This window comes from Ranitomeya imitator, chromosome 2 (assembly GCF_032444005.1).
Source record: "Ranitomeya imitator isolate aRanImi1 chromosome 2, aRanImi1.pri, whole genome shotgun sequence".
NCBI classification, from domain to species: domain Eukaryota; kingdom Metazoa; phylum Chordata; class Amphibia; order Anura; family Dendrobatidae; genus Ranitomeya; species Ranitomeya imitator.
The window spans coordinates 76,065,334-76,087,292 of record NC_091283.1 but is presented as its reverse complement, the minus strand read 5'-3'; the positions used below and the strand labels follow the sequence as shown (position 1 = coordinate 76,087,292).

The window sequence follows — 21,959 nt, the reverse complement described above, 5'->3', positions numbered from 1 at the left end:
TTGTGGGAGATGAGATGTCCAATTGACAAGGAATGTCATGAGGCCTTATCCCAGGCGCAATCTGGATCACCGGCGGCGTGTTTTAAATTTGAGGCTTTCCAAGGCGCGTAGACTGGTGGAGTGTGCTATTGGGATTCTGTGTGCCAAATGGCGTCTCCTCCAGTCTGCCATTCAGCTGAGTGAGGCTACTATTAAAGGGAACCTGTCACCCCGAAAATCGAGGGTGAGGTAAGCCCACCGGCATCAGGGGCTTATCTACAGCATTCTGTAATGCTGTAGATAAGCCCCCGATGTTACTTGAAAAAGGAGAAAAAGACGTTATATTATACTTACCCAGGGGCGGTCCCGCTGCTGGTCAGGTCGGATGGGTGTCTCCGGTCCGCTGCGGCGCCTCCCATCTTCTTTCCATGACGTCCTCTTCTGATCTTCAGCCATGGCTCCGGCGCAGGCGTACTTTGCTCTGCCCTGTTGAGGGCAGACAAAGTACTGCAGTGCGCAGGCGCCGGGCCTCTGACCTTTTCGGCGCCTGCGCACTGCAGTACTATCCTCTGCCCTCAAGAGGGCAGAGCAAAGTACGCCTGCGCCGGAGCCGTGGCTGAAGATCAGAAGAGGACGTCATGGAAAGAAGATGGGAGGCGCCGTAGTGGACCGGAGACACCCATCCGACCTGACCAGCAGCGGGACCGCCCCTGGGTAAGTATAATATAACGTCTTTTTCTCCTTTTTCAGGTAACATCGGGGGCTTATCTACAGCATTACAGAATGCTGTAGATAAGCCCCTGATGCCGGTGGGCTTACCTCACCCGCGATTTTCGGGGTGACAGGTTCCCTTTAATGAAGTTATTAAAGCATGTGTTGTTTTGCACAATTTTACTAGACTTCATGATTGCCCGTCAGCTGTTATTGGTGAAGAAATGTTGCCCAATGTGAGTAGCCCTACACCACATGGCCCTCCTCCGCACCGTCCCCTTTCTGGAATAAAAGTGAGAGATATTTTCACAAATTATTTTGTTTCTCCTCAGGGTGCTACTCCCTGGCAAGATTATGCGGTTTCTCAGTTGTGATTTACTTATTTTCAAAATATATTATCACCATAAAATATTTTAGGCCTACAGAAACTGTACTCTGTGTGTTGTATTTACTTAATTACCAGATGGTTATGAACAGAGCATATATGTGTGATGTAAGAATGATTGTCCCACAAATGTCAATTGGCTTTTGACAACATTTTTTACTTCTAGCAAAAGCCTTTTGGTGTTAACATTAAACCATATTTGTTTCATATGTTTTTGTTTTGTTTTTTCGTTTTTTTTTAAACCACAACAGAACAAGGTGTAATTACAGCACAAAGTTAACCAAAACATGGTTAGGCAGAACAAATATAAACAAAAATAACTTTGGGTTACAGATTTCAGTAAGTTGGTGAAGGTGATGGCGGCAGCTCAGGGTCCTGCTCAGGTGGCCTTTGTTGGGCCAATTGTCCTTCACCCTGTGTGGATGCTGTGTGTGTGGCAGATCCAAATACAGGCCTTGATCATATTGGCCAGTTGTGTATTGGCCATAAGGGATTTATCTCTGGTCCTCATGCTGCTGAACATATTGGCTGGACTCATAGCCACCCCCAATATGGCCATGTCGTCCAAACCCAGGTTGGGACCAGCCTACAGCACTGGGTCTGGAAAAGTGGGCATATTGGGAAGGTTAGTTGTAGGTTGCCATATGGTACGGTGCTGGCCTTGGTTGATTTTGGGTGGGGAGGGGTTGACGTGTAGGCACACATGGAGGAGGTGCTTCAAATCCTGATTGACCATACACCTGTTGAGGTCGTGGAAGGCGCAAGAGGTTATGTGGTGAAAGCTTCCATCACTCAATAAATTCCAAAACCTCATAGGGGTCATTTGGGAAGGTGCATAAATCAATCAGGATTTGAATACACCCTCTCACACGTAGCCTCAGCTCACGGGGAAGGGGACGAAGGTACCGGGCCAGGCTGCAAGCAAAGGCCTCCTCACCATCATCCGTGGCTGCCCTGGCCAAATAATTGAGGACCCCAGCGTCCACATCCCTCCTACTGGCTTGCAGCGCTCTCTTTCTGCGGCCTCTTCGTAAAGGGCCAGCTGCCTGTGGGGAGGACACCAGTGGGACAGTAGGGCTGCTGCTGTGTCCTTGCTCTTCCTGGCTTACAGGATCAGGTGCTGCTGAGGGTGGTGCTTCATGGATACTTGTTGCGGTCTCTTGGGATGCTGAAGCCGATGGTCCAGGAAGGATGGAGGTAGAAGAGGCCAAAGATGGGCCTGCCACCTCTTCTTCTACACCAACCGGATCTATGACAACCTCCGAGTCCGGCCCGGTCTCCCTCTCAGTGAGGTTGGACTGTGTTCTGTTATGAAAAAAACAAAATTAATACCCCTAATTAATAGTTGAGTAATTTGCTAACATAAGTTTATTATACATCTGTGACCTCGTCTCCAGGTACTTACCTACACGCAACCTACGATACTCACAAGACCTCCTTCTCTACTCCCCTCTTATCTCCTCTTCCCATAATCGTATACAAGATTTATCTCGTGTATCACCCCTACTCTGGAACCCTCTACCACAACATATCAGACTCTCGCCTACCATCGAAACCTTCAAAAAGAGCCTGAAGACCCACCTCTTCCAACAAGCCTACAACCTGCAGTAACCACCGATTGACAAAACCACTGCATGACCAGCTCTACCCTCACCTACTATATTCTCACCCATCCCTTGTAGATTGTGAGCCTTCGCGGGCAGGGTCCTCTCTCCTCCTGTACCAGTTATGACTTGTATTAAGATTATTGTTCTTGTTTTTATTATGTATACCCCTTGGTGACCAGGGACTTAGTTCACAGTGACGGGATAGTACGTCATATGCGATCGGCCGCGCTCACGGGGGGAGCGCGGCCGATCGCGGCCAGGTATCAGCTGACTATCGCAGCTGACATCTGGCACTATGTGCCAGGAGCGGTCACGGACCGCTCCTGGCACATTAACCCCCGACACCGCGATCAAACATGATCGCAGTGTTCCGGGGGGCATAGGGAAGCATCACTTTGTATTGAGCGTCTCCTCCCTGCAGGCCCTGGATCCAAAATGGCCGCTGGGCTGCATCCGGGTCCTGCAGGGACTACTTCCGGGTCCACAGCAGCGGCTGGTAAGCGAGGAGCAGGGCACACCAGATCGCTGATCTGACACAGTGCTCTGCAAAATGTCAGATCAGCGATCTGTCACTATACAGTGATGTCCCCCCTGGGACAAAGTAAAAAAAGTAGAAAAGTAAAAAAAAAAATTTTATTAGATGTGTAAGAAAAAATATATTTTTTTTTACCTAAATAAAGAAAATATATATATATATATATATATATATATATATATATATATTGTTCCCATAAATACATTTCTTTATCAAAATAAAAAAAACAATAAAAGTACACATATTTAGCATCGCCGCGTTCGTAACGACCTGACCCATAAAACTGTCCCACTAGTTAACCCCTTCAGAGAACACCGTAAAAAAAAAAAAAACCGAGGCAAAAAGCAACACTTTATTATCATTATCATACCGCCGGCCAAAAAGTGGAATAACACGCAATCAAAAAGTCGGATATAAATAACCATGGTACCGCAGAAAACTTCATCTTGTCCCGCAAAAAACGAGCTGCCATACAGCATCATCAGCAAAAAAATAAAAAAGTTACAGTCCTCAGAATAAAGCGATGCAAAAATAATTATTTTTTCTGTAAAATAGTTTTTATCGTATAAAAAGCGCCAAAACATAAAAAATGATGTAAATGAGGTATCGCTGTAATCGTACTGACCTGAAAAATAAAACTGCTTTATCCATTTTACCAAACGCGGAACGGTATAAATGCCATCCCCCCAAAAAAGAAATTCATGAATAGCTGGTTTTTGGTCATTCTGCTTCACAAAAATCGGAATAAAAAGCGATCAAAAAATGTCACATGCCCGAAAATGTTACCAATAAAAACATCAACTCGTCCTGCAAAAAACAAGACCTCACATGACTCTGTGGACCAAAATATGGAAAAATTATGTGATAACGCAAAAAATATTTTTTGCAATAAAAAGCGTCTTTTAGTGTGTGACAGGTGCCAATCATAAAAATCCACTAAAAAACCCACTATAAAAGTAAATCAAACCCCCCTTCATCACCCCCTTAGTTAGGGAAACATAAAATTTAAAAAAATGCATTTATTTCTATTTTCCCATTAGGTTTAGGGCTAGGGTTAGGGTTAGAGCTAGGGTTATGGTTGGGGCTAGGGTTGGGGCTAGGGTTGGGGCTAGAGTTAGGGCTAGGGTTGGGGCTAGGGTTGGGGCTAGGGTTGGGATTGGGGCTAGGGTTAGGGCTACAGTGTGGGGTGGGGCTAAAGTTAGGGTTAGGGCTGGGGCTAAAGTTAGGGTTGGGGCTAAAGTTACGGTTAGGGTTTGGATTACATTTACGGTTGGGATTAGGGTTAGCGGTGTGTCAGGGTTAGGGGTGTGGTTAGGGTTATGGTTGGGATTAGGGTTAGGGGTGTGTTTGGATTAGGGTTTCAGTTAGAATTGGGGGTTTCCACTGATTAGGCTCATCAGGGCTCTCCAAACGCGACATGGCTTCCGATCTCAATTCCAGTCAATTCTGCGTTGAAAAAGTAAAACAGTGGTCCTTCCCTTCCGAGCTCTCCCGTGCACCCAACCAGGGGTTTACCCCAACATATGGGGTATCAGCATACTCAGGACAAATTGGACAACAACTATTGGGGTCCAATTTCACTTGTTACCCTTGGGAAAATAAAAATTTAAGGGACTAAAAAAAACATTTTTGTGGGAAAAAAATTATTTTTTATTTTCACGACTGCGTTATAAACTGTAGTGAAACACTTGGGGATTCAAAGCTGTCAAAACACATCTAGATAAGTTCCTTCGGGGGTCTAGTTTCCAAAATGGTGTCACTTGTGGGGGGTTTCTACTGTTTAGGTGCATCAGGGGCTCTGCAAATGCATTGTGATGCCTGCAGACCAATCCATCTAACTCTGCATTCCAAATGGTGCTCCTTCCCTTCCGAGCTCTGCCATGCGCCCAAATGGTGGTTCCCCCCACATATGGGGTATCAGCATACTCAGGACAAATTGGACAACAACTTTTGGGGTCCAATTTCTCTTATTACCCTTGGGAAAATAAAAATTTTCGGGGCTAAAAAGACATTTTTGTGGGAAACAAATTAATTTTTATTTTCACGACTCTGCATTATAAACTGTAGTGAAACACTTGGGGGTTCAAAGCTGTCAAATCACATCTAGATAATTTCCTTGGGGGGTCTAGTTTCCAAAATGGTGTCACTTGTGGGGGGTTTCTACTATTTAGGTGCATCAGGGGCTCTGCAAATGCAACATGACGCCTGCAGACCAATCCATCTAAGTCTGCATTCCAAATGGCGCTTCTTCCCTTCCGAGCTCTGCCATGCGCCCAAACGGTGGTTCCCCCACATATGGGGTATCAGCGTACTCAGGACAAATTGGACAACAGCTTGTTATGAACAGGTAATTCAGAACCACAATGGACCTTGAAGTTCAGAGCACACAAGGTGACCTGACATTTACCAAAAAACATAGGACGAGCTCTGAGACGTGAAAACTCTGCTGACCACAATCCCTAATCCTAACACACCACACTAGAGGTAGCCGTGGATTGCGCCTAACGCTCCCTATGCTACTCGGCACAGCCTGAGAAACTAACTAGCCCTGAAGATAGAAAAATAAGCCTACCTTGCCTCAGAGAAATTCCCCAAAGGAAAAGGCAGCCCCCCACATATAATGACTGTGAGTTAAGATGAAATACAAACACAGAGATGAAATAGATTTAGCAAAGTGAGGCCCGACTTACTGAATAGACCGAGGATAGGAAAGATAGCTTTGCGGTCAACACAAAAACCTACAAACAACCACGCAGAGGGGCAAAAAGACCCTCCGCACCGACTAACGGTACGGAGGTGCTCCCTCTGCGTCTCAGAGCTTCCAGCAAGCAAGAAAAAAACAATATAGCAAGCTGGACAGAAAATATAGCAAACAGAAATAACACAAGCAGAACTTAGCTTATGCAGGATAGAGAGGCCACAGGAACGATCCAGGAGGAAGCAAGACCAATACTAGAACATTGACTGGAGGCCAGGATCAAAGCACCAGGTGGAGTTAAATAGAGCAGCACCTAACGACTTAACCTCATCACCTGAGGAAGGAAACTCAGAAGCCGCAGTACCACTCTCATCCACCAAAGGAAGCTTATAGACAGAACCAGCCGCAGTACCACTCACGACCACAGGAGGGAGCTTGGCCACAGAATTCACAACAGTACCCCCCCCTTGAGGAGGGGTCACCGAACCCTCACCAGAGCCCCCAGGCCGACCAGGATGAGCCACATGAAAGGCACGAACCAGATCGGGAGCATGGACATCAGAGGCAAAGACCCAGGAATTATCTTCCTGACCATAACCTTTCCACTTAACCAGATACTGGAGTTTCCGTCTCGAAACACGAGAATCCAAAATCTTCTCCACAATATACTCCAATTCCCCTTCAACCAAAACCGGAGCAGGAGGATCAATAGATGGAACCACAGGTGCCACGTATCTCCGCAACAATGACCTATGGAACACGTTATGGATGGAAAAAGAAGCCGGAAGAGTCAAACGAAAAGACACAGGATTAAGAACCTCAGAAATCCTATATGGACCAATGAAACGAGGCTTAAATTTAGGAGAGGAAACCTTCATAGGAATATAACGAGATGACAACCAAACCAAATCCCCAACACGAAGTCGGGGACCCACACAGCGCCTGCGGTTAGCGAAACGTTGAGCCTTCTCCTGGGACAAAGTCAGATTGTCCACTACATGAGTCCAAATCTGCTGCAACCTATCCACCACAGTATCCACACCAGGACAGTCCGAAGACTCAACCTGCCCTGAAGAGAAACGAGGGTGGAACCCAGAATTGCAGAAAAACGGCGAAACCAAAGTAGCCGAGCTGGCCGATTAGTAAGGGCGAACTCAGCCAAAGGCAAAAAGGACACCCAATCATCCTGATCAGCAGAAACAAAACATCTCAGATATGTTTCCAAGGTCTGATTGGTTCGTTCAGTCTGGCCATTAGTCTGAGGATGGAAAGCCGAGGAAAAAGACAAATCAATGCCCATCCTAGCACAAAAGGCTCGCCAAAACCTCGAAACAAACTGGGAACCTCTGTCAGAAATGATGTTCTCTGGAATGCCATGTAAACGAACCACATGCTGAAAAAACAATGGCACCAAATCAGAGGAGGAAGGCAATTTAGACAAGGGCACCAAATGGACCATCTCAGAGAAGCGATCACAAACCACCCAAATGACCGACATTCTTTGAGAGACGGGGAGATCCGAAATAAAATCCATAGAGATATGCGTCCAAGGCCTCTTCGGGACCGGCAAGGGCAAAAGCAACCCACTGGCACGAGAACAGCAGGGCTTAGTCCGAGCAAAAATCCCACAGGACTGCACAAAAGAACGCACATCCCGTGACAGAGACGGCCACCAAAAGGATCTAGCCACCAAATCTCTGGTACCAAAGATTCCAGGATGACCAGCCAACACCGAACAATGAACCTCAGAGATAACTTTATTCGTCCACCTATCAGGGACAAACAGTTTCTCCGCTGGGCAACGGTCAGGTCTATTAGCCTGAAATTTTTGCAGCACCCGCCGCAAATCAGGGGAGATGGCAGACAAAATTACCCCCTCTTTGAGAATACCCGCCGGCTCAGACAAACCCGGAGAATCGAGCACAAAACTCCTAGACAGGGCATCCGCCTTCACATTTTTAGAGCCCGGAAGGTACGAAACCACAAAGTCAAAACGGGAGAAAAACAGCGACCAACGAGCCTGTCTAGGATTCAACCGTTTGGCAGACTCAAGATAAGTCAAGTTTTTGTGATCAGTCAAGACCACCACGCGATGCTTAGCTCCTTCAAGCCAATGACGCCACTCCTCGAATGCCCACTTCATGGCTAGCAACTCTCGATTGCCAACATCATAATTTCGCTCAGCAGGCGAAAATTTCCTGGAAAAGAAGGCGCATGGTTTCATCACCGAGCAATCAGAACTTCTCTGCGACAAAACAGCCCCTGCTCCAATTTCGGAAGCATCAACCTCGACCTGGAACGGAAGCGAAACATCTGGTTGGCACAACACAGGGGCAGAAAAAAAACGACGCTTCAACTCCTGAAAAGCTTCCACAGCAGCAGAAGACCAATTGACCACATCAGCACCCTTCTTGGTTAAATCAGTCAACGGTTTAGCAATGCTAGAAAAATTAGCGATGAAGCGACGATAAAAATTAGCAAAGCCCAGGAACTTCTGCAGACTCTTCAGAGATGTTGGCTGAGTCCAATCATAAATGGCCTGAACTTTAACAGGGTCCATCTCGATAGTAGAAGGAGAAAAAATGAACCCCAAAAATGAAATCTTCTGAACACCAAAGAGACACTTTGACCCCTTCACAAACAAAGAATTAGCACGCAGGACCTGGAACACCATTCTGACCTGCTTCACATGAGACTCCCAATCATCCGAGAAGACCAAAATATCATCCAAGTATACAATCAGGAATTTATCCAGGTACTCTCGGAAGATGTCATGCATAAAGGACTGAAACACTGATGGAGCATTAGAAAGTCCGAATGGCATAACCAGGTACTCAAAATGGCCTTCGGGCGTATTAAATGCTGTTTTCCTTTCATCGCCCCGTTTAATACGCACAAGATTATACGCACCACGAAGATCTATCCTGGTGAACCAACTAGCCCCCTTAATCCGAGCAAACAAATCAGACAGCAGCGGCAAGCGGTACTGAAATTTGACCGTAATTTTATTTAGAAGGCGGTAATCAATACAAGGTCTCAGCGAACCATCCTTCTTGGCCACAAAAAAGAAACCCGCTCCCAATGGCGACGATGACGGGCGAATATGACCCTTCTCCAAAGACTCCTTCACGTAACTCCGCATAGCGGCATGCTCAGGTACAGATAAATTAAACAGTCTACCCTTAGGAAACTTACTACCAGGAATCAAATCGATAGCACAATCACAATCCCTATGCGGAGGTAGGGCATTGGACTTGGGCTCATCGAATAAATCCCGGTAATCAGACAAGAACTCTGGGACCTCAGAAGGGGTGGATGATGAGATAGACAGAAATGGAACATCACCATGTACCCCCTGACAACCCCAGCTGGACACAGACATGGATTTCCAATCTAATACTGGGTTATGGACTTGTAGCCATGGCAACCCCAACACGACCACATCATGCAGATTATGCAACACCAGAAAGCGAATATCCTCCTAGTGCGCAGGAGCCATGCACATGGTCAGCTGGGTCCAATACTGAGGCTTATTCTTGGCCAAAGGCGTAGCATCAATTCCTCTCAATGGAATAGGACACTGCAAGGGCTCCAAGACAAACCCACAGCGCCTAGCATACTCCAAGTCCATCAAATTCAGGGCAGCGCCTGAATCCAGAAATGCCATGACAGAATAGGAAGACAAAGAGGAGATCAAAGTAACGGACAAAAGAAATTTCGACAGTACCGTACCAATGGTGGCAGACCTAGCGAACCGCTTAGTGCGCTTAGGACAATCGGAGATAGCATGAGTGGCATCACCACAGTAGAAACACAGCCCATTCTGACGTCTGTGTTCCTGCCTTTCAGCTCTGGTCAAAGTCCTATCGCACTGCATAGGCTCAGGTTTATGCTCAGATAATACCGCCAAATGGTGCACAGATTTACGCTCGCGCAAGCGTCGACCGATCTGAATGGCCAAAGACATAGACTCATTCAGACCAGTAGGCATATGAAATCCCACCATGACATCCTTAAGGGCTTCAGAGAGACCCTTTCTGAAAATAGCTGCCAGCGCGCATTCATTCCATTGAGTGAGCACGGACCACTTTCTATACTTCTGACAATAAATCTCTATCTCATCCTGACCCTGACACAGAGCCAGCAAATTTTTCTCTGCCTGATCCACTGAATTAGGTTCGTCGTACAGCAATCCGAGCGCCAGAAAAAACGCATCAATATTACATAATGCAGGATCTCCCGGAGCAAGGGAAAATGCCCAGTCTTGAGGGTCGCCACGTAATAAAGAAATAATGATTTTAACTTGTTGAACTGGGTCACCAGAGGAGCGGGGTTTCAAAGCCAGAAACAGTTTACAATTATTTTTAAAATTCAAAAATTTAGCTCTATCTCCAGAAAATAACTCAGGAATAGGAATTTTAGGTTCTAACATAGGATTCTGAACCACTAAATCTTCAATGTTCTGTACTCTTATAGTGAGATTATCCATCAAAGAGGACAGACCCTGAATGTCCATGTCCACACCTGTGTTCTGAACCACCCTGATGTATAGGGGAAAAGAAAGACAGAACACAGTGCAAAGAAAAAAAAAATGGTCTCAGAACTTCTCTTTTCCCTCTATTGAGAAGCATTAGTACTTTGGGCCTCCAGTACTGTTATGAACAGGTAATTCAGAACCACAATGGACCTTGAAGTTCAGAGCACACAAGGTGACCTGACATTTACCAAAAAACATAGGACGAGCTCTGAGACGTGGAAACTCTGCTGACCGCAATCCCTAATCCTAACACACCACACTAGAGGTAGCCGTGGATTGCGCCTAACGCTCCCTATGCAACTCGGCACAGCCTGAGAAACTAACTAGCCCTGAAGATAGAAAAATAAGCCTACCTTGCCTCAGAGAAATTCCCCAAAGGAAAAGGCAGCCCCCCACATATAATGACTGTGAGTTAAGATGAAATACAAACACAGAGATGAAATAGATTTAGCAAAGTGAGGCCCGACTTACTGAATAGACCGAGGATAGGAAAGATAGCTTTGCGGTCAACACAAAAACCTACAAACAACCACGCAGAGGGGCAAAAAGACCCTCCGCACCGACTAACGGTACGGAGGTGCTCCCTCTGCGTCTCAGAGCTTCCAGCAAGCAAGAAAAAAACAATATAGCAAGCTGGACAGAAAATATAGCAAACAGAAATAACACAAGCAGAACTTAGCTTATGCAGGATAGAGAGGCCACAGGAACGATCCAGGAGGAAGCAAGACCAATACTAGAACATTGACTGGAGGCCAGGATCAAAGCACCAGGTGGAGTTAAATAGAGCAGCACCTAACGACTTAACCTCATCACCTGAGGAAGGAAACTCAGAAGCCGCAGTACCACTCTCATCCACCAAAGGAAGCTTATAGACAGAACCAGCCGCAGTACCACTCACGACCACAGGAGGGAGCTTGGCCACAGAATTCACAACACAGCTTTTGGGGTCCAATGTCTCCTGTTACCCTTGGAAAAATACAAAACTGGGGGATAATTAATAATTTTTGTGAAAAAAATAATAATTTTTATTTTAACGACTCTGCATTATAAACTGTAGTGAAACACTTGGGGGTTCAAAGCTGTCAAAACACAGCTAGATAAGTTCCTTAGGGGGTCTACTTTCCAAAATGGTGTCACTTGTGGAAGACGTCAATGGTTAGGCCCATTAGGGGCTCTCCAAACGTGACATGGTGTCCCATCTCAATTCCAGTCAATTTTGCATTGAAAAGTCAAACAGCGCTCCTTCCCTTCCGAGCTCTGCCATGTGCCCAAACAGTGGTTTACCCCCACATGTGGGGTATCGTCGTACTCAGAACAAATGGCACAACAACTTTTGGGGTCCAATTTCTTCTCTTACCCTTGGGAAAATAAAAAATTGTGGGCGAAAAGATCATATTTGTGAAAAAATATGATTTTTTATTTTTACGGCTCTGCATTATAAACTTCTGTGAAGCACTTAGTGGGTTAAAGTGCTCACCACACATCTAGATAAGTTCCTTAGGGGGTCTACTTTCCAAAATGGTGTCACTTGTGGGGGGTTTCAATGTTTAGGCACATCAGGGGCTCTCCAAACGCAACATGGCGTGCCATCTCAATTCCAGTCAATTTTGCATTGAAAAGTCAAACAGAGCTCCTTCCCTTCCAAGCTCTACCGTGTGCCCAAACAGTGGTTTACCTCCACATGTGGGGTATCGGCGTACTCAGAACAAATGGCACAACAACTTTTGGGGTCCAATTTCTTCTCTTACCCTTGGGAAAATAAAAACAAATTGGAGCTGAAGTAAATTTTTTGTGAAAAAAAGTTAAATGTTAATTTTTTTTAAACATTCCAAAAATTCCTGTAAAACACCTGAAGGGTTAATAAACTTCTTGAATGTGGTATTGAGCACCTTGAAGGGTGCAGTTTTTAGAATGGTGTCACACTTGACTTCAAATGTGATGTGGTCCCTAAAAAATATTGGCGTTGTAAAAATGAGAAATTGCTGGTCAACTTTTATCCCTTGTAACTCCCTAACAAAAAAAAATTTGGGTTCCAAAATTGTGCTGATGTAAAGTAGACATGTGGGAAATGTTACTTATTAATTATTTTACATGACATATCTCTGTGATTTAAGGGCATAAAAATTCAAAGTTGGAAAATTGCAAAATTTTCTACATTTTCGCCAAATTTCCATTTTTTCACAAATAAACGCAAGTTATATCGAAGAAATTTTACCACTATCATGAAGTACAATATGTCACGAGAAAACAATGTCAGAATCGCCAAGATCCGTTGAAGCGTTCCAGAGTTATAACCTCATAAAGGGATAGTGGTCAGAATTGTAAAAATTGGCCCGGTCATTAACCTGCAAACCACAGTTGGGGCTTAAGGGGTTAAAGTCGCAACATGAGTGTACTTACAGAGTTGTGTCTGCTCCGCACGTGTGTGTTGGTCATAATCTGGGAATAGGATCCCACAGATGGTCCTTCAAGCTGCCTCTTTCCTGGCCCGGTTGGAATAGTTTGGATCCTGCTGGTCCCAGATCTCAGGCCTTTCTTGGACCAGGATGAGGAGCATATCTACGTTGATTATGCTGGCCATGCTGATTGCAACTCTGTGGAGGCGAGCACCAGACTTCCGGGATGTCTGTCTGGCTTTTTCAGCTAATTAGAATGTCTGAGCTTCCTGATTGAGGGCTTGGCACATTTCCTGGCACCTGGAGATGTCTGGCGTATTTCTCGCAAGTCACACTGCTGGTCCATGTGTAATCCGTATTTTTCTCGCCCCCATAGACTTTCATTGGCGTATTTTTTTGCGCAATACGGTAACAAACGCAGCATGCTGCGATTTTCTACGGCCGTACAAGACCGTATAATACGGATACGTAAAATACGGCAGATAGGAGCTGGGCCATAGAGAATCATTGTACCGTGTGCAATCCGTATTTTTTGCGCCTCTCATACATCCGTAAAACTCGCTAGTGTGACGCCGGCCATAAGTTGTGGTTTTTATTGGTATAATTCTTAAATTTATGTGACTTTTTGATCGCTTTCTAATTAGTTTCTTTAAGTGAAGGTGACCTAAACACAGCAATACTGGCTTTCTTTCTGTAAATGTATGTATATGTGTATATATATTTATTTATTTTTTCTTTTCATTTTTTTTTCCAGCATTCAAAACTTTTTTTTTTTACTTTGTCTTTCTGTGAGACTTTACTAGTTGGATCCATACTTTTGCATTACAATGCATTATACCTGTTACATTCAGTCTGATAGGCCTCCATTTGCCATCGTACCCATCAGAACCCCAAATTCCATTGTGGGGGGCCAATGCAGGTACAGAGGGAGACCCCTACCCTCCCTTTGTCAACCATCTAGATGCTGCGCTCGTTAGCACCAAACCCGGCAGTTGCAGCAATATATCAGCTGTGTGTATTAGCTGACACCCACTCACTCGAATGCATGCTCAGCTCGTAAGCCTGCACAATGCGATTGCCGTAATAGTACATGTTAAACCCTACCGGTCTGTGACATAATAGGACACTATAGGGCAGGAATGGGTTAAATTCCTCTTTCATATAACAATTCTGGAACATTTTTTCGGCAGGGTGAGTATGTAACTATTTTTTATCTTTTTATTATTTTTAACAATAGATATTTTTACTATTCATGCTGCATAGGCAGCATGAGTAGTAAAAAGTTGGTCACACAGGGTTAATAGCAGCGTTAACGGAGTGCGTTACACCGCGGTCAACGCTGCCATTAACCCTGTGTGAGTGCTGACCGGAGGGGAGTATGTGGACGCCGGGCACTGACTGCGGGGAGGAAGGAGCCGCCATTTTCTTCTGGACTGTGCCCGTTGCTGATTGGTCGTGGCTGTTTTGCCACGACCAATCAGCGACTTGGATTTACATAACTATCAGAGGCCGCGACCAATGAATATCCATGACAGACAGAAGGACAGACGGAAGTGACCCTTAGACAATTATATAGTAGATAGCATTATTGGGAACCAGTGTGTCCCAGTCACTGATTTCCCATAAACTGCAGCCCCTGCGGAGGACATGGCAGGAATACCCTTTCCACTTTTTTAGGACCCCTTATATCTCTAGTGAATGTCCAATGCCCACTGAAGCATAAACCTAGATTACATTTCATGGCAGAGGGTCTTATTTAGGATCATCTTGTAGTTGTTGTTTTTTTTTTTGAGGGAGCGTTGTGACCAATGTAGCAGTTATAAATTGGTTAGCGGTATCTAGGTCAGTGATTGTATCTCGTATAAACCAATGTTGGTTTAGCTTTATGAACATAAGTGTGCACGGCTCCAGATTTCATCATGTTCACAGCTGCTGTCTGATAACACAATATATAGAGCAAGCGACGGTGTGATGGACTAGTGATACATTGCTGGCCATACCAAAAGTGTGATTGTCCTGGTGCAAAGTCCAAAGCTACAGTACTAATATAGAGAGGACCCAGAAGAGAAAGCCGAACATGTGGTCAAAAAAGGAGGAACAATGATAAACTTACCTGGAGCAGCCACTGCCAGTGCCAGGCAGCAGCTGCCAAGGCAAACAGGATCATGGGGTGCATTAAAAGAGGTCTGGATACACATGATGAGAGCATTATACTGCCTCTGTACAAATCCCTAGTTAGACCGCACATGGAGTACTGTGTCCAGTTTTGGGCACCGGTGCTCAGGAAGGATATAATGGAACTAGAGAGAGTACAAAGGAGGGCAACAAAATTAATAAAGGGGATGGGAGAACTACAATACCCAGATAGATTAGCGAAATTAGGATTATTTAGTCTAGAAAAAAGACGACTGAGGGGCGATCTAATAACCATGTATAAGTATATAAGTGGACAAATATCTCGCTCTGGATCTGTTTATACCAAGGAAGGTGACGGGCACAAGAGGGCATTCTTTGCGTCTGGAGGAGAGAAGGTTTTTCCACCAACATAGAAGAGGATTCTTTACTGTTAGGGCGGTAAGAATCTGGAATTGCTTGCCTGAGGAGGTGGTGATGGCGAACTCAGTCGAGGGGTTCAAGAGAGGCCTGGTGTCTTCCTGGAGCAGAACAATATTGTATCATACAATTATTAGGTTCTGTAGAAGGACGTAGATCTGGGGATTTATTATGATGGAATATAGGCTGAACTGGATGGACAAATGTCTTTTTTCGGCCTTACTAACTAATCATAAAGTAAAATACCTTTATTAATGCAAAACTTGGTAAGTGGTAACACCGTTCACACAGGTGCACACACGGTTAAAAGTAGAGTACCGGTATATTTATAAATGTTAAAAAAAATCATAAATGACCCTTAATAACCACCAGGTAAAAAAGTATATCACAAAAAATAAGATAAATAAATATGCTATGCAGTATATATTCTAATATTCTAATGGCATATCATAGAACTGCTACTAAGTAGACAATCGTCCCATATCTATATATATAATTGTCTAAGGGTTTTTCCGTCTGTCTGTCCTGGAAATCCCGCGTCTCTGATTGGTCGAGGCCGCCAGCATGGCGACGATGATGTCATAAAGGTTGCCTCGACCAATCAGCGACGGGCACAGTCTGCCGCGAATTCGCCTCGACCAATCAGCGACGGGCACAGTATCGACGTAGATGTCATAATGGTTGCCATGGCGACGATGATGTCATAAAGGTTGCCTCGACCAATCAGCGACGGGCACAGTCTGCCGCGAATTCTGGAATCATCATTGTCCATATACTACGGGGACATGCATATTCTAGAATACCCGATGCGTTAGAATTGGGCCACAATCTAGTAGTAAATAAGTAGATAAGAGGCCCTCGCGTTTCGGACCTTTAGTTCTTCGTCAGGAAATGTGAGATTCTCTTCAAAGAATTAATTATAAAATTTGTTATAAATGTTTGATAGATGAGAATCCCACCCCTGGACATAAAGGAAAACCCACACCTATCACATAACTTACCCAAGATCTACATGGTCATGGCCTTTGTGTAACTACAGTAGACTTTAATAAAGAAAGCCGCAGACGTGTGTGTCATCTTTGGAAGCCACCACATATGTTGTTCATGGGACAATCTGTTTATTAATAGCAATTTTCTGCTGTTGAAGCCCCCCGTATACTTTAGATAGTTGTCGCTGAACAATGGTTTGGCTTTTCATTCAGCAGGCAGTTCTCTCAGCCACGTCTCCCATACACAGCAGTGCTCGATCTGCCGAGCTCTCATGTGTTCTCTATGAGAACATCTGAGGTGACGACGTATCTCTGGAGAACAAAACTCTGAAATCAGACATTCTGAATATCCAACTCACCTGAAATGATCTGTTCAGGTCCCCTTCCACATTGTTGGCCGAACCCATCTATATTTGTGAGTTCAGATGACGTTAGACTAATGTGTATAATGTTCTTAAGGGAGTGGATTTAAATAATTTGCCATCAGCTGAAGTATTCTTAGAAAAATGGACTTGCCCTCAAAAGCTGATCATGTAAGGGAGGTCCTAAAATGTAAAACTAAAAAATATGAGGCTTGAGGAAATCTGTCATCATAAATGAACATTTTCTGATTCCGCAGAACATAGACACATAGTGATTATCACATTAACAAGTTCGTATTTTACCTTCTCTAACTCCACCCCTTCCATTATTCTCTGTGTAAATCTTTGTAAATACTGTATTTAATCAGAATGAATGGAGATAAGAGAACATTAGGTCACACTTTTAAAAATCTAAACAAATGTATCAGATTCAGTTACCGTACTGAGGCATATATCTGCCGACTGTAGCTCTTTAACCCCTTCCCGACCCATGACGCCACGTAGGCGTCATGAAAGTCGGTGCCAATCCGACCCATGACGCCTATGTGGCGTCATGGAAAGATCGCGTCCCTGCAGATCGGGTGAAAGGGTTAACTCCCATTTCACCCGATCTGCAGGGACAGGGGGAGTGGTAGTTTAGCCCAGGGGGGGTGGCTTCACCCCCTCGTGGCTACGATCGCTCTGATTGGCTGTTGAAAGTGAAACTGCCAATCAGAGCGATTTGTAATATTTCACCTATTATAACGGGTGAAATATTACAATCCAGCCATGGCCGATGCTAAAATATCATCGGCCATGGCTGGAAATACTAATGTGCCCCCACCCCACCACACCGATCGCCCTCCCCAGCCCCCCGATCTGGCCGGTACACTGCTCCGGCTCCCCTCCGTCCAGTGCTCCGCTCCCCTCCGTGCTCTTAACGCTCCCCCCGTGCTCCAATCACCCCCCCGTGCTCCAATCACCCCCCCTGCACTCCGATCCACCCCCCCGTGCTCCGTTCCACCCCCCCGTGCTCCGTTCCAGCCCCCCGTGCTCCGTTCCACGCCCCCCGTGCTCCGTTCCACGCCTGCCGCGCTCCGATTCCCCCCCCATGCTCCGCTCCCCCCCCACCCCATCATGCTTACCGATCCTGCCGGGCTCCGTCCGTTTTCTCCCTGGGCGCCGCCATCTTCCAAAATGGCGGGCGCATGCGCCGAAAATAATAAAAGACCCCCCCCCCTTTGTCACCCCCATAGGTAGGGTCAATAAAAAAATAAAGAGATTTTTTTTCCCACTAATGTTAGAATAGGGTTAGGGTTAGGGGTAGGGTTAGGGGTAGGGTTAGGGGTAGGGTCAGGGGTAGGGGTAGGGTTAGGGGTAGGGTTAGGGGTAGGGTTAGGGGTAGGGTTAGGGGTAGGGCTAGGGTTAGGGGTAGGGTTAGGGGTAGGGTTAGGGTTTCGGTATGTGCACACGTATTCTGGTCCTCTGCGGATTTTTCCGCTGCGGATTTGATAAATCCGCAGTGCTAAACCGCTGCGGATTTATGGCGGATTTACCGCGTTTTTTTCTGGGCATTTCACTGCAGTTTTACAATTGCGATTTTCTATTGGAGCAGTTGTAAAACCGCTGCGGAATCCGCACAAAGAAGTGACATGCTGCGGAATGTAAACCGCTGCGTTTCCGTGCAGTTTTTCCGCAGCATGTGTACAGCGATTTTTGTTTCCCGTAGGTTTACATTGAACTGTAAACTCATGGGAAACTGCTGCGGATCCGCAGCGTTTTCCGCAGCGTGTGCACATACCTTTAGAATTAGGCTATGTGCACACGGTGCGGATTTGGCTGCGGATTCGCAGCAGTGTTCCATCAGGTTTACAGTACCATGTAAACATATGGAAAACCAAATCCGCTGTGCCCATGGTGCGGAAAATACCGCGCGGAAACGCTGCGTTGTATTTTCCGCAGCATGTCAATTCTTTGTGCGGATTCCGCAGCGTTTTACACCTGTTCCTCAATAGGAATCCGCAGGTGAAATCCGCACAAAAAACACTGGAAATCCGCGGAAAATCCGCAGGTAAAACGCAGTGCCTTTTACCCGCGGATTTTTCAAAAATGATGCTGAAAAATCTCACACGAATCCGCAACGTGGGCACATAGCCTTAGGGTTAGGGTTGGAATTAGGGTTGTGATTAGAGTTATGGCTACAGTTGGGATTAGGGTTAGGGGTGTGTTGGGGTTAGGGTTGTGATTAGGGTTATGGCTACAGTTGGGATTAGGGTTAGGGGTGTGGGGGGGTTAGTGTTGGAGTTAGAATTGAGGGGTTTCCACTGTTTAGGCACATCAGGGGGTCTCCAAACGCAACATGGCGCCACCATTGATTCCAGCCAATCTCGTATTCAAAAAGTCAAATGGTGCTCCCTCAATTCCGAGCCCTGACGTGTGCCCAAACAGTGGTTTACCCCCACATATGGGGTACCAGCATACTCAGGATAAACTGCGCAACTATTACTGGGGTCCAGTTTCTCCTGTTACCCTTGTGAAAATAAAGAAATGCTTGCTAAAACATCATTTTTGAGGAAAGAAAAATGATTTTTTATTTTCACGGCTCTGCGTTGTAAACGTCTGTGAAGCACTTGGGGGTTCAAAGTGCTCACCACATATCTAGATAAGTTCCTTGGGGGGTCTAGTTTCTAAAATGGGGTCACTTGTGGGGGGTTTCTACTGTTTAGGCACACCAGGGGCTCTGCAAACGCAATGTGACGCCCGCAGACCATTCCATCAAAGTCTGCATTTCAAAAGTCACTACTTCCCTTCTGAGCCCCGACGTGTGCCCAAACAGTGGTTTACCCCCACACATGGGGTATCAGCGTACTCAGGAGAAACTGGACAACAACTTTTGGGGTCCAATTTCTCCTGTAACCCTTGGGAAAATAAAAAATTCTGGGCTAAATAATTATTTTTGAGGAAAGAAAACGTATTTATTATTTTCACGGCTCTGCATTATAAACTTCTATGAAGCACTTGGGGGTTCAAAGTGCTCACCACACATCTAGATAAGTTCCTTTCGGGGTCTAGTTTCCAAAATGGGGTCACTTGTGGGGGATTTCTACTGTTAAGCCACATCAGGGGCTCTGCAAACGCAACGTGACGCTCACAGAGCATTCCATCAAAGTCTGCATTTCAAAACGTCACTACTTCACTTCCGAGCCCCGGCATGTGCCCAAACAGTGGTTTACCCCCACATATGGGGTATCAGCGTACTCAGGAGAAACTGGACAACAACTTTTGGGGTCAAATTTCTCCTGTTACCCTTTGGAAAATAAAAAATTGCAGGCTAAAAGATCATTTTTGAGAAAATAATTTTTATTTTTTATTTTCATGGCTCTGCGTTATAAACTTCTGTGAAGCACTTGGGGGTTCAAAGTTCTCACCACACATCTAGATTAGTTCCTTTGGGGGTCTAGTTTCCAAAATGGGGTCATTTCTGGGGGATCTCCAATGTTTAGGCACACAGGGGCTCTCCAAACGTGACATGGTGTCCGCTAATGATTGGAGCTAATTTTCCATTTAAAAAGCTAAATGGCGTGCCATCCCTTCCGAGCCCTGCCGTGCGCCCAAACAGTGGTTTACCCCCACATATGGGGTATCAGCGTACTCAGGACAAACTGGACAACAATATTTGGGGTCCAATTTCTCCTATTATCCTTGGCAAAATAGGAAATTCCAGGCTAAAAAATCATTTTTGAGGAAAGAAAAATTAATTTTTATTTTCATGGCTCTGCGTTATAAACTTCTGTGAAGCACCTGGGGGTTTAAAGTGCTCAATATGCATCTAGATAAGTTCCTTGGGGGGTCTAGTTTCCAAAATGGGGTCACTTGTGGGGGAGCTCCAATGCATAGGCACACAGGGGCTCTCCAAACGCGACATGGTGTCCGCTAACAATTGGAGCTAATTTTCCATTCAAAAAGTCAAATGGCGCGCCTTCCCTTCCGAGCCCTGCCGTGTGCCCAAACAGTGGTTTACCCCCACATATGAGGTATCGGCGTACTCGGGAGAAATTGCCCAACAAATTTTATGATCCATTTTATCCTACTGCCCATGTGAAAATGAAAAAATTGAGGCGAAAAGAATTTTTTTGTGAAAAAAAAGTACTTTTTCATTTTTACAGATCAATTTGTGAAGCACCTGAGAGTTTAAAGTGCTCACTAGGCATCTAAATAAGTTCCTTGGGGGGTCTAGTTTCCAAAATGGGGTCACTTGTGGGGGAGCGCCAATGTTTAGGCACACAGGAGCTCTCCAAACGCGACATGGTGTCCGCTAACGATGGAAATAATTTTTCATTCAAAAAGTCAAATGGCGCTCCTTCCCTTCCGAGCCTTACCATGTGCCCAAACAGTGGTTTACCCCCACATATAAGGTATCGGCGTACTCAGGAGAAATTGCCCAACACATTTTGCGATCCATTTTATCCTGTTGCCCATGTGAAAATGAAAAAATTGAGGCTAAAAGAATTTTTTTGTGAAAAAAAAGTACTTTTTCATTTTTACGGATCAATTTGTGAAGCACCTGGGGGTTCAAAGTGCTCACTATGCATCTAGATAAGTTCCTTGGGGCATCTAGTTTCCAAAATGGGGTCACTTGTGGGGGAGCTCCAATTTTTAGGCACACGGGGGCTCTCCAAACGTGACATGGTGTCCGCTAAAGAGTGGAGCCAATTTTTGATTCAAAAAGTCAAATGGCGCTCCTTCCCTTCCAAGCCCTGCCGTGCGCCCAAACAGTGGTTTACCCCCACATATGAGGTATCAGCGTACTCAGGACAAATTGGACAACAACTTTTGTGGTTCAGTTTCTCCTTTTACCATTGGGAAAATAAAAAAATTGTTGCTAAAGATAATTTTTGTGACTAAAAAGTTAAATGTTCATTTTTTCCTTCCATGTTGCTTCTGCTGCTGTGAAGCACCTGAAGGGTTAATAAACTTCTTGAATGTGGTTTTGAGTACCTTGAGGGGTGCAGTTTTTAGAATGGTGTCACTTTTGGGTATTTTCAGCCATATAGACCCCTCAAACTGACTTCAAATGTGAGGTGGTCCCTAAAAAAAATGGTTTTGTAAATTTCGTTGTAAAAATTACAAATCGCTGGTCAAATTTTAACCCTTATAACTTCCTAACAAAAAAAAATTTTGTTTCCAAAATTGTGCTGATGTAAAGTAAACATGTGGGAAATGTTATT

At 45.1% G+C, this 21,959-nt stretch overlaps 1 long non-coding RNA gene across 1 annotated transcript in view; it reads right to left on the bottom strand.

Moving 5' to 3' along the window:
* Positions 1 to 1,211: 1,211 nt before the first annotated feature.
* Positions 1,212 to 21,959, bottom strand: part of LOC138667204 (uncharacterized) — a 53,133-nt gene continuing 32,385 nt past the window's right edge. The window contains exon 2 of the long non-coding RNA XR_011318638.1: positions 1,212 to 2,380. This is a non-coding gene — a long non-coding RNA (uncharacterized lncRNA). The remainder of the gene's footprint in view (positions 2,381 to 21,959) is intronic.